The following is a 13,976-nucleotide window of genomic DNA, read 5'->3' as shown; positions in this document are numbered from 1 at the left end:
GCCCCTCTCTGATAAGTTTTCCTTCTTAAAGCACTTTACCATCCCATATTTTAAATTATTTGGCATGCTTGGGGAATAGAATTCTTGCCAAGGCTCTAAATTAACAAACTAAGGGAAATGACTTTAAATTTAGATAGAATTTATACTATATCACGAGTTAAATTTGGCTTTTTTTGAATGCTGTTTTCTGGGTTTAAGTCATTGCATCAAACATTTAAGCAAACCTAGATATATTTTGATTAGCTCTTAGATTGTAATTTTTGAAATAATAGAGAAACAAAAATGTGAAATCCTTTCCTAGTTGCTGTTGAAGTCTTCAATATTTTTGTTTTCCTGAACCATAATCTAGTTGTCACATACATTTTTTTTAAGATTGATTTACTTTAGAGAGAGAGGGGTGCATGTGTGAGTGGGAAGAGGGGCAGAAGGGGAAAAGAGAGAATCTCAAGCAGACTCCCTGCTGAGTGCAGAGCATGATGTGGGGCTTGATCCCACAGTCCTGAAATCACGACCCAAGCTGAAACCAGGAGTTGGACGCTCAATTGATTGAGCCACCCAGGTGCCCCTAGTTGTCACATACTCGTTTTTTTTTTAACTTTTTACTTTAAAAATACTTAAAACTTACAGAAAAGTTGTAAGAAAGTACAGTGTATTCTTGTATCTTCTATGTCAATTCACTAATTGCTAACCTGTGCCACATACCACCTTTTCATTCGATAATAATACACATTATTATTGCTAAACCATCTGAGAGTAAATTACAAATATAAGCTATCTGAGCAGAAGTTTCAAATATAACCCTTTATTCTCAAGGTAATTCAGTATCTGTTTCCTAAAAAAGGAGGATATTCTTTTACATAACCCCAGTACAATGATCAAATTTAGGAACTTTAACATTAAGAAAACCTTATCTAATATGTAGTCTGTTAGCCTAGTAATAACCCAGTTTTGTCAGTTGGCTTAATAATATCTTTTATACCATTATTTTTTCCTGATCCAGGATCCAACCCAAAACCACCCATTGTATTTAATTGTCATCTCTCTTTTTCTTAGAAGAGTACTTCAGTCTTTCTTTTGTCTTTCATGACTGACATTTTTTGGAGTCAAAAACAAATGTTTTGTAAAACGTTCTTCAGCTTGGGTTTGTCTAATCTTACTATTGGTAATGACTTTTTCAGTCATTTTTTGGGGCCTGCTTGGTGGCAGGTAATGTACTAGATGCTGAAGATAAAAATATAAACGAGAGAATGATTTCTGTTTTGAGCTCACCATCTTGCCAAAAATTTATGTAAACAAATGGCTGATCTAGTAAGTATAATAATATAAATGTATATAGGTTACAAAGGTGACAGCTAAGTTGTCTTAAAGCAGTTTTAGAAAAGGAAACGCTTCATAGAGGAGATAATGTATGAGAAAGGCAACTCCCCTTTCTAGCAGAAAACTTTTTAATGCTCAATGTATTTTTATACATTACATTTTTTACAGTACTAACCTACAGAGCTGTATTTAGTAAGATTAATTTATGGTTTACTGCTTACATTAATAATTCTGTTTATTTATTTAAGAACCTGAACTGGAAGCTGAAAGCCAGGAAAAGGAAAAGGGTCTGGAAAAGACTGGAGGTGAGAGTGGAGATGGCCCTGATGTGAAAGGGAAGACTACACCTGATCTAGCATTTGCTAAAGTTCAAGAAGCTGGTAAGTTATCCATTAAGAATACAAGTCATGGGGTTGGTTTTTCCTGCAATATTATCATACTTTTGTAATAAATCACAAATATAAAGTTTATTTGAAAGGTAGTACAGACATCAAATGTTTGATTCAAAGATGGTGTCAGAGCAAAAAATATGTATCAAAGCCATGTTGTTGAATTATAAAATATGGAAGTGTTACTTTGGAATAGAAGTTCTTTGAAACCCAATGCAAGTGGTCACATACTTTTTATTTTTTATTTTTATTGTTTTTGTCAAATACTTTTTAAAGTATAGAAATTGTTTAACATAGCCAAGTGCCAATTGGATATCTAAACAACACAGTATTATTGATTTTCTTTTTATTTGCCTAAGCTACTTCTAAAAAATAACTTTTTTATTTCTTTTAGACACCAAAAAATAATATGGTTCTCTTTGTTTTGGCTTTTATAGGTTAGTTTGTTGATTTTTTTTTAAACTGTGAGCTCTACCAATGAGAAATGATAATATTTTCCTTCACATTTTAATGTCATCTATGATGGTAGTGTTGTATAATTAGTGTGATCTGTAATTTTTTTTTTTGGTGACTATGTAATTATCATCATCTAAACCAGGCCACTCTTGAGAGTTAAAGGGAGTACTGTTGACTGCTTACACCAGGACAATAGATGCAAATGAACAAGATGGCCACCATACTATAAATAGACCATATAAAGATTGAGCTAGATCAACGAAATAATTTTGCACAAAAGAGACAAACCAAATGGAATAATGTCCTTTGTCCTCTGTAGTTAAAACAATTCCAAGTATGACATTATTATCTTAGCTGAAATGGATGATTAGGAGATTATTTCAAGTGAATGAATTTGAATGACACTGGGTTTACTTGTTTTGTTTTGCTCTTGGAGTTTCTACTTGGTTGATTTTCTTTTAACTGAAATCACTGGCATATTTTGCTCACTACTTAAAATTATCTTTAAATAAGCTCTTGGAATTTAATCTGTTCTGGGTTTGAGAAACCTTTTCTTCATGCCACCAAAAGGAGTGATGCATTTAAAAAGTTAGTGCTTATATGCTGAAAATGTACATTTGCATAGAAATCTATCTGCTGGTTAGGGTTCTGGTTTTAGTTCCATCTTATAAAACCAATGCTGTAGTGTCCTCCGTGTACTTTTATTATTGTCTAAGTTCTGCTAAGTGATGTACCCAACTGTTACGTTTATGTTTTAGGTGATGGACAGTCGTAAGTTAAAAAGAAGAGAAGATGAAGCCACACATACAGTTTGTTATATTGATAATTTGGCTTAAATTCTCTCAATAAAGATTTAAAGTTTGCTCTGAAGTTGTCATGCATATCTTCTGTTAAATCTGTTCCTAGGAACCTGATATTATTATAAATGGTATCTTTAAAAAACTCTTTGTGTTTTGTTTACAGCTGCTCTATGAAGTCTATTTATTTTTGTGTCATGATTTTGTCTGGCAACTTGGCTAAGTTTATTCTAATAGTGTATCTCTTTGTTCTTTTGGATTTTCTATATACATAATCATACCATATGCAGATAATAACAGTATTCTTTCCTCCTTTTGAATCTTTCTACCTTGTAGTTCTTGTCCTTTACAACACTGGCCACATCCTTTTGAGTACAATGTTGGATAAAAGCAAAGATAGTAGACATCCTTGTATATTCCTGATTTCTCTTTCAACATTTTCACTATAATGTATACTATAAATTTTTAAAAAGGAAGTTCCTTTTTATTCCTAGTTTGCTAAGGGTATTTACTTATGCCCATGGATTGAGATGATCTTAAGAGGTTTTTTCATTAATCTGTTAATGTGGATTCCTAGATAAACCCAATTTAAGTCATGATATAGTGTCCTTTCTATGTATTATTGGATTCCCCTCTCTAATGTTTTGTTCAGGATATTTATGTCTTTGTTCATGAGTGAGATTGGCCCATACTTTATGTACTCCATCTTGGGCTTTGATCTCAAGGTTATTCTGGCTTCAGAAATACAGGGATGTATGTATCTTCTTTTTCTGTTTTCTGGTAGAGTTCATCGAACTTTGGGATTATTTCTTAAGTGTTTGATAGAATTAATTGGTGAAGCCATCTGGACCTGGTTTTTAGGAAAGTTGGAAATTAATGATTTAATATTTTCTATTCTTTGGTTAGTTTGGCTTTTATTTTTATAGGGCTTTGTCCGTGTTGTCCAAATTTTCATTACAGAGTTTTCCATAATATCCTCTCATTATTTTCTTAATGTCTGCAGGATCTGTAGTGATACTGCCATTTTAATTCTTAGCACTGATAATTTGTGCCTTCTCAATTGTGTTCTTAACCAGTCTCACCAGAGGCTTACCAGCATTACTAGGTTTTTCAAAATAAGCCATCCTTTGGCTGTGCTGATATTTTTCTATTTTTGTTCTTTATTTTATTAACTTTGTCTCTCACACTTACTATTTTTGTTCTTTCTCTGTTTAATTTGCTGTTCTTCTTATTCCTTGAAAAAATGTTCAGCTTACAGATTTTCAGCCTTTATAATGTACACTTTTAAATTACAGCATTCTTGGGGCACCTGGGTGGCTCAGTTGTTAAGTGTCTGCCTTTGGCTCAGGTCATGATCCTAGGGTTCTGGAATCGAGCCCCGCATCAGGCTCCCTGCTCTGCTCTGCTTCTCCCTCTCCCACTCCCTCTGCTGTGTTCCCTCTCTCCTTGTGTCTCTCTCTTACAAATAAAGTCATTGAAAAATACTAAATTATAACATTTTTCCTAAATAGAGCTTTAGCTTCATCTTACGAGTTTTGGTATATAGTATACTTGTTCTTTAACTCAGAATATTTTCTAATTCTCATTCTGATTTTTTTGAACTATGGACTACTTCTCATTCCTTAACTTTTAAACATTTGAGGGGCGGTTGGGTGGCTCAGTGGGTTAAACCTCTGCCTTCGGCTCAGGTCATGATTTCAGGGTTCTGGGATCCAGCCCCGCATTGGGCTCTTTGCTCAGCAGGGAGCCTGCTTCCCCCTCTCTCTCTGCCTGCCTTTGCCCAACTTGTGAGCTCTCGCTCTGTCAAATAAATAAATAAAATCTTTAAAAAAAAAGAGAGAGACACGGCTAAAACATAAGAATTCAGAAAATTTGAAAGTAAAAAGATGGGCAGAAGATAATCTGCACAAAATAGCTAAAATAAGCTTTCAGATAAATAAGCATTACTAGAGAATAAAGGATATTTCATGTAGAAAAATCAATTTGTCAGGAATATTTAACAATTTTAAATATGAACCTAATGTGGCTTCAAAACATAATGGAAAAAATGGCAGAACACAAGGAGAAAACAGAGTAAGCAGACAAAAATCAGTGAGGAAGGATGTAGAAGATTTGCACATTGTGATTAATAAATGGAATAAATAAATAATAAATAATGGAAGTAGAGCTGTGTATTCACCAACTAAATACATAATCTTTTCAGTGTAATTATTCTGTCAGAGGATCTATGCTGTATATTTCAATTGTCTGAAATTTTTTTGTATTTTTATGGCCCAGCATATGGTCAGTTTTTATAAAAATTCCATATGTGTTTGAAAAGAATGTGTATTCCCTTGTTGAATGTAGGTTACCTACGCTGCCTAACTTAGTGTTCCTACCCTGTACTTAATTTTAATGCTGTGGTCCCTTTGCCCTGACAAGGCAAGGACCCTTGGACAGTGGCTCAATTCCTGTGACGTTTCTCAGCATCCACTTGACCTTTAGGAAACGAGTTCATTCTTGCCATGTCAGAAAGTGATAATAGAGCTAGCTCCTATGTTGCGGTTACTTTTCTCCCAGCTGTCCTAGGCTGCTGCTCTACAAGCCTTTCTCTTTGAAATTTCTCCAGGCAAAAACCAGGCATCAGTCTCCAGGGGATACACTTTATGCTCTATAAAAACTTGGTCATCACACTTCATTCTCACTGCAGCACTAGAATGGGTTTCTGATTTTCTATAGCACAGAGCATATGGCCGGTGAAATGCCAGTCTTCCTTTCTTAACATGTTTTAGGTGTCTTTTAGTGGCTCTCTCAGATCTCCATTCAATTGATTTTAATTGAGGTGGGTAACATAACTTCCTGTTCAACTCAGGGTAGGGACGATTTCTTTCACACCAGCCTCCACTAAGTTGATAACCCACAACTTAGGTATTGTATTTTCCGTAGACTCTTCTTTAAGGGGTTTTCCAACTTCTAACCGTCTTTATGTAGACTGCTTAGGCTAGCAGAATCAGGAAATGTGTTTTCCTATCTCTGTCGAATGTGAGGTTACTTACTGCCTATTGTTCTGTTGTCAGAATTTGGATATAATGAATTTAGGAGAGAGGTATAAATTTGAAATTCATTAGAAATGTAGAAAGCATTAGAAGTCCTAGTGGATTGACAGGAGCTCACCTAGGGAGAGATCATATAGAGAAGAGAGCCATAGGCAGAGTCCTGGAGCCCTCTACATAGGAAGAATTTAGGATTGAGAAAAAGGACTACCAAAAAGTAGGAAGAAACTAGGTGAATGTGTTACCAGGAAAATCTAAAGGAAATAAATTGTTGAAAGAAGTAATAAGCGGTCAACAATTTAAAATGGTGAGAGGTCATGCAAAAAGGGTATAGGAAACTGTTAATCTGGTAAGATGGATGTCAGCAGAGACCTTCATAAGAGCTACTTTCGGGGGAGGAGGAAAGCCTGACTGAAGAGGATTAAGTTGAAATGGGAGATGAGTAAATTGATATAGTGATTATAGAAAATGTATTTTGATGGGGCTCCTGGGTGGCTCATTGGGTTAAAGCCTCTGCCTTCGGCTCAGGGTCCTGGGATTGAGCCCTGCATCCGGCTCTCTGCTCAGTGGGGAGCCTGCTTCCTCCTCTCTCTCTGCCTGCCTCTCTGCCTGCTTGTGATCTCTGTTTGCCAAATAAATAAAAATATTTAAAAAATGTATTTTGAGTTTTGATGTGAGGAAGAAGGAAGTGGAAATTGAGCTAGGAGGCTGACATGAGGCAAGGAGGGGGAATTATTCTTCGCCTGAGTGATAATTAAGGCATGTTTGTGTTCTGGTGAGAATGGTACAGGAGAGGATGGAAGACCTTGATAAGGCCATAGGGATGGGATCCAGGCACAAATGGAGGAGGTGGCCTTGTATAGGACTAGGGATACCTTTCCACAGTAATGTGGGAAGGCTAATATTGGAGGACCGAAGGAGGAATTTCTGTCTAAGTAGAAGAAAGATTAGAAAGCAGCCTGGGGACTTCTACTTTTCCTTTTATACCTTTCTATGATTTTTGAATTTTTAAAAAAGATTTTATTTATTTATTAGCACAAGCAATGGGGAGGGGCAGAGGGAGAAGGAGAAGCAGACTCACCACTGAGCAGGGAGCCTGATGTGGAAATGGATCCCAGGACTCCAGGATCATGATCTGAGCTGAAGACAGTTGCTTAACTGACTGAGCCTACCCAGGGACTCCAGTTTTTTTGAATTTTGATGGTGACTGTATCTGTTTTTCTAAAATGATAAAAATCTGCTATTAGATTGGAAGAGTATTTTTGTTTTATTTTATTTTTCTTTAAGTAGGCCCCCATGCCCAGCGTGGAGTTCATTGCAGGGCTTGCACTCAAGACCTGAGCTGAGATCAAGAGTTGGACAGTTAATTGACTGAGCCACCCAGGTGCCCCAGAAAAGTATTTTTATTTTTTTGATTTTATTTATTTGAGAGGAAAAATGAGAGAAGGAGAGAAAGAGAGCATGGGGCGGGGGAGGGTCAGAGGGAGAAGCGGACTCCCTGCTGAGAAGGGAGTCCAATGTGGGACTGGATCCTGGGAGTCCAAGATCATGACCTGATCTGAAGGCTGTCGCCTAACCAATTGAGCCACTCAGGCGCCCGGAGAAGTATTTTTAAAGAGAAGCTTATAGTCATTTACTTTGGAGCCATCTTGTGCTCCAAAGTATACACATGAACCCCTAATGGGAAAAACCACAACTCTTATCCGCTTTTTCCTTGGCCAAGGTTCGACCAGGCCTGATGAGCTGAGATCAGGGTCACATTAAGATCCTTAGAGGCTCTGAGCCTTGAAAAGATATTGGAATGCCCTCCTTCCCATTTACCATATGTATTTCATGATAAAATATTGATGGTAGGGACACCTGGGTGGCTCAGTCGGTTAAGCATCTGCCTTCAGCTCAGGTCATGATCCTAGGGTTCTGGGATTGAGTCCGGCATTGGGCTCCTTGCTCCACGGGGAGCCTTCTTCTCCCTCTGCCTACCACTCCCCCTGCTTGCGTGTGTGCTCTCTCCCTCCTCTTTCTCTCAGTCAAGTAAATAGTCTTTAAAAAAAAATTGATGGTACAATGAAGCGCTGGGTGGCGCAGTTGGTTAAGCATCGAACTGTTGATTTTGGCTCAGGTTGTGATGTCAGAGTTGTGGGATCGAGCCCAGGGCCACACACTCTGTGCTCAGCAAAGAGTCTGCTCTAGGACTTTTTCTCTCCCTTTGCCCCTCCTCTGTGTGTGTGCTCTCTTTCTCCGTCTCTCCTTCTCTACCCCTCTCTTCCTTCTCCCTGCTTAAATAAATATCGATGGTAAAATTTCTGTATTTTTCCATGATGTTGATTTTGCTCTTTCCTTGAATAGCAAATTCACTTATCAAAATGTTCCTAATGATCTCTTCCTCCTTGCCAGAGGTCCCTTATTTGGCCATCAGGGTGACCTAGCACTGACTCCAGTCCTTCCTTCAGACATTTATCCTTCCCGATCAATCACCTGGTCCTGGATTTTTATAGATGCAAGGAAATCTAGTACAACGTGGACAGCATACTCCATTTTTATGTCTGTCATGTTGAGCACAGGAGAGAAGTGCCAGCTGGGTGGGAAGGGTATCCTAAACTAAGTACCTCATGACCACAGGAAACCAATTTGAGGGTTTAATTGCAGACCTAAAGGGCAGGGATTTACGGCAAGGATGCTGGGATGCTTCAGGGAATTGAAGCAAGAGTTGGCTTAGGAAGGTGAGGCAGCAGGGCAGCTCTGGGGTCCTTAGCTTGAGTCATTCTGCCCCTCCTACCATCATCTGTGGTGTGTAGCACAAAACCCCAGAGCATGGAGCATCTGGCACCCCCTGTCTGTCTACTTTATCTGAGGGGTTTAACTCTCTCTGTACCCTGGCAGAACCAACACAGAGGCAACCTGATGGCAAGCAGGTGTCCTATCCTCCTTCAGGGCTCCTAATTATTTTTTTAAAAGATTTTACTTATTTATTTGACAGAGACACAACGAGAGAGGGAACACAAGCAGGGGGAGAGAGAGAGGGAGAAGCAGGCTCCCCGTGGAGCAGGGACCCTGATGTGGGGCTTGATCCCAGGACCCTGGGATCATGACCTGAGCCGAAGGCAGACGCTTAACTGACTGAGCCACCCAGGAGCCCAGGGCTCCTAATTCTTGACAACCAACCCCTGACACTAACCCTAGGCCCAGGCACCATCTCCTCCCTTTTATGAAGGGGCCAGGCTGCGGGGCCATGTCCAGTGCTAAGCAAGCAGAAGTCCCCTAGGGTATACTCACTCAGCCAGCACAGCCCCACGAGCCAGGCCGTGTGTACCGGGCCAAGGCCAGCCATCCCAGGACTCAGGGAACTGACTCTTCCTAGAACACCCTCTTCTCGATCTTTGAACACTGGCTATCTCCTTTCCAGCTCTGTCCTGACTCCCTGGGACCAGCACCTGTGGCCACTTTGGCCAAGCGCCAGCAGCCCTGCGGGCAGGAGCTCTCCGAGGCCCCCAGACCCAGGCCCACCCCCTCCCCCTGCCAGCAGCTCCACTACCGCCCCCGCCCCTCCCCAACTCCCACCTGCAGCCCACCCGCCCTGCCCCGGGGCTCTGCCAGCCTCAAGGGGCTTGGGGCGGTGTCTTCCCCTTTCTCAGCTGTAGGGGAGGTGCGGGCAGTAGGCACGGCCTCGTGGTGCCTTGTCCCTCCCGCTGCCCCCCGGGCTGCTCAGCGTTCCCTGGGCCAGAAGGCCGACTGCCAAATCCTCCTCGTGCCCGCCCCCGCCCCCCGCCCGCGGCCTTGGGAGCCCGAGGAGGAGGTGAGGGGCAGGCAGATTCCGCAGAGCACCGATAAGATGGGCAAAGGGACGTGCCTCCTCGGACCCAGCGGCCTTGGGAGCTGGGCCCCTCGGGATCTGGGGTCCAGGCCTGTCCCCAGATTGGCCCTGGGGCTTCGTCCTTCTCGGGAGGGGCAGAACCCGGGGTGGGAGGGGAGCCTGGCACGGGGCTGGGGGCAGGCTCAGCTGTGGAGATGATGGCCTATCACAGTCTCTGACCGTTCCTCAGGACCTGGCTTCTGAGGGGCCATTTCGCAGCCCCAGAGACGTTTCTGGACTTGGCGAATCCTCAGTCCCTGGCCCCGCAGTGCTGGGGGAAGCTGCATGGAGGAGGGGAAGGATGGGGGAGGAAGATCAGGGTTGTACAAGGGGATGCAAAGCCTGTTCTCCAGGAATAGTGTTGGTGTACAAGGTAATCTCTCCCCAGCAGCCTTTGCTGAAGTGCAGTGTGGACAGTGCTCTAGAAGAGAATCAAAGAACAGATTTGGGGGACGCCTGGGTGGCTCAGTTGGTTAAGCGGCTGCCTTTTGCTCAGGTCATGATCCCAGCGTCCTGGGATCGAGTCCCACATCGGGCTCCTTGCTCCGCAGGGAGCCTGCTTCTCCCTCTGCCATTCTGTCTGCCTGTGCTCTCTCTCCCTCTCTCTCTGACAAATAATTAAATAAAATCTTAAAAAAAAAAAAAACAGATTTGGGCCTTGGTTCTACTTCTTAAAACCATGGGTCTACCTTTGAAACGTAGGTGCTCCTGTTTGAGTCTCAGCCTTTTTGCTTGTAAAATGGAGAGAATTCCTACCTTAAACAGGGATTCCACACCAGCTAAGTGAGATCTAAAAAAAATGCAATGTGCGGGGCACCTGGGTGGCTCAGTGGGTTAAAGCCTCTGCCTTCGGCTCAGGTCATGATCCCAGGGTCCTGGGATCGAGCCCCACATGGGGTTCTCTGCCCGGCGGGGAGCCTGCTTCCCCCTCTCTCTCTGCCTGCCTCTCTGCCTACATGTGATCTCTATCTGTCCAATAAATAAATAAAATCTTAAAAAAAATGCAATGTGAAAAGGCTAGAACTAGGCCTGTTGTTCCAAAGACCCTGTGAGTGTTGGCTGTATCCAAGTCTGAATTTTCTCGAGGACCAGGGCTAGAGGCCAAGATCCACCAGAGGTATGGGCCAACCTGCCTGAGAACCACCCACGGGCTTCCCTCACCCTGGGTCACATGTCCCCATTCCCTGCAGCTGATAAACAGCCTTTCTCCCCAGAGCTCACTGTCACCTGGGGCTCCAGTGTGGCCCACTTGCTCTTTCGTGCACATGGGATGCAGCCACTGCCGCATCCAGGGTGCATAAATGAGCTCCTCAGCCCAAAGCAGCCCTGGCCTGCATCTGGAAGGCCAAGATGAAATGCTAAGCAAAGATTTATGCTGTAGAACACTGTGTGGGATATGATGCTGTGTGTGTGTGTGCGTGTGTCTAGAATATATGTATAAAATATGCTTGCATATTCATTTTATATCAATATCAAGAGTAGTCAATTTTCATATCTATGAGAATTTACGGGTGGGTACCCAAGAAACTAACAGTCGTTATGCCCAGGCAGTGGAACTAGGATCATGGGCAGGGAGGAGAGAGGACTTTAAAATTCATTGCCAGTCATTACCATTTTTACCATGTACTTGTATTACTTTTATAATGAAGAAAACTTGAACTTGAAAGATAGAGATGAGGGGCACCTGGCTGGCTCAGATAGTGGACTGTGTGACTCTTGATCTCGGGGTTAGGAGTTTGAGCCTCCTATTGAGCACAGGGCCTACTTGAAAAGAAAATCTTATAAAAACAAGGTCTAGATGATAAATTGATATTTAGATACAGATGATAGAAAATGGTATATTGGATAGAAAATGCTATCTTGAACGGTATAATGGAGAAACGATATGTCAATATGAGCCAGAGACAGGTGAGCAGATCCCTCCGTGTCTCCGTTTCCTCACATATGAAGTGGTGAGGAAATATTATTATTGTGATGATTAAGTGATAACCCATTAGAGCCCTTGGAACAGTTCCTGACATACAGTAGGTGCTCAATAAATGTTCTCTTCAGTGTAAAAATGGTGTGGAGGGTGACAGGTTGGCTTGATGTGATAATCTCTTTCGCCATCTTGTGGTCAGTGTACGACATGCAGGCGTATGCATACTGGTAAGGCCTGTCCTCAAGGGTCTCTCTGTAGGTGAGTGAGTTCAGGCCCCAGTGGGGTGGTGAACCTATGACTTTTATCATTTTTTTTTTATTTTTGGGGGGAGCAGGGAACCTATGGCTTTTAAAATAGAAAAAGAGTTTATGTGAATAAATAACTTTATAAACAGGCAGGTGAGACTTTATAAATAGCTAGATGAGTCTTACAGTCCTCTACTCTGCTCATCTTTGCTCTCAGATCCAGATCCCCAGCCCTGACAGTGTCAAGGAGAAATGGTACATCGACTGCTTCTTGTTTGTTTTGGGACCTCTCTTTATCCATCAGACTTCTTAGTTGCAAACAAGAGAAACTGTTCTAGCTTCTTCAAGCAGAAAAGGGATTTTGGGGGGTGCCTGGTGGCTCCGTTGGTTGAGTGTCTGCCTTTGGTCCATGTCCTGATCCTGGAGTCCCAGGATTGAGCCCTGTGTTCCTGCGCTCCCTCTACCCTTCACCCCGCTTGTGCTTGCACGTGCACACTCTCGCTCTCTCTCAAATAAATAAGTAAATTTTTTTTAGAAGAAAAGGGATTTTTGTTAATGGCTATTGGGTAGAGCTCCAGAAAATCTCCAGCAGGGGACAGCATCTGGCTTGGGGGCTAGACAGCTAGAGCTCGATGCTATCCCACCTTACTCTAAGGACAGGCACTGCTGAAATGAACCCCAGGACTGTGCCATTAGGACATCTACTGTAACTGCCTATGAGAACTCGGGGTCTCTAGTCATACGCTACGATTTTCACCAGGTGTGGATTCCATTGGAAAATCATCTCCTCACTTGTCTCTCTCCTGACTCAAAGTCTTGATGGGGAACATCTGCTGGGCAGAGCCTAGGTGTGAGCTAGGCTGAGTTCTGCTTCCCACCTTAGGGAGGCAGCACTCTTGATGCAGGGGTTCCAGAAGTTTAGAAAGCCTACTCAGAAGAGGCCGAATAGGGCAAAGGGCACAGTTCTGTGGCTAGGGAGAGGATATTAAGTATGTGTACTTCAAAATCCCATGTCCCCTCCTGTCTAGCAATAGGTTGTAGATATGGTCCAGGCACTGCTGACGATCTAGGTCTGTCTAACTCTGATAAAGTCCATGTTTATTAACCAGTAATGCCAGATGGGAGGATTCTTTTAGGCTGGACAGTTCATAGAGGCAGGGACCATGTCTGTCTGGTTTATCACTGTATGCCCCAGCAGCTAGCTTGGTGCCTCAAGCCACGAATGAAGGGACAAGTTAAGCTGGCTACTTTCCCTTTGTAGTTGTAAATTTTCATGGAGGCTTAGGGGCCTGCTCTCGGGGAAGCCAAGGGATACAGTTTGGGGGATGTCTTGTTAAGTAAGAGAGATCACAAGAGAGGTAGCTTTCCTTGTCCCAAACTACAGCTTCATGTGGAGTTTCTGCCTCTTCTCCAGGAGGGTTCTGCAGGAATAGATGCAGTCAGTGTCAAGGACAACCGAGTGGGGGCCACCAGATTTTACTGTTCAGACAGATGCTTTCTGGAAAAACTTCTGTGCTCAGGACATATTTCGAAGAGGAGAGTATGCACTATTCCGACAGTGGCATTGCTCAAGATCGCCTGGTCTGAAGGCCTATCAGAATTGAACCTCTACATCTAGCAGGAGGCACTGCCAGCAACTTCAAAGGGGATCTGCTCTACTCATCACTGAATGGCACGTCCTGGTCTCTGGCTCCAACTGTTAAAGGCACCGGCCACCAGAGGGAGCAGGTGTGCCTCCACGGTGGTGGATCAGGGCCCTTGCCATTTGAATCCCCCTCCTCCTCTGCTCTGGAAAACACCACTGCGGCTCAGCAACAGGGAAGCCAGCTGTGTGGGGTCCCAGCCGCCAGTCACCAACCCAGAGTGAGATGGGAATGTAAAGGCCTGCCTTCAGATCATATCCGCTATAGCACTTTGGAACTTACTGGTCACTCAAAACCTGGCCTGCCATCTCTCATCATTTCTGGGG

The 13,976-nt window shown here is 42.9% G+C and overlaps 1 long non-coding RNA gene across 10 annotated transcripts in view; it reads left to right on the top strand.

Moving 5' to 3' along the window:
• The window catches only part of LOC309856675, a 156,531-nt gene extending 153,499 nt beyond the window's left edge, over nucleotides 1-3,032 (top strand). For all 10 annotated transcript variants that reach the window (XR_014307299.1, XR_014307300.1, XR_014307301.1 and 7 more), the window contains 2 exons: nucleotides 1,566-1,697; nucleotides 2,921-3,032. This is a non-coding gene — a long non-coding RNA (uncharacterized lncRNA). The remainder of the gene's footprint in view (nucleotides 1-1,565; nucleotides 1,698-2,920) is intronic.
• Nucleotides 3,033-13,976: the final 10,944 nt, after the last annotated feature.

Source organism: Mustela nivalis, assembly GCF_964662115.1.
Source record: "Mustela nivalis genome assembly, chromosome: X".
NCBI classification, from domain to species: domain Eukaryota; kingdom Metazoa; phylum Chordata; class Mammalia; order Carnivora; family Mustelidae; genus Mustela; species Mustela nivalis.
Note: the sequence above shows the minus strand (reverse complement) of the source record. Positions and strands in the feature narration are given on the sequence as shown.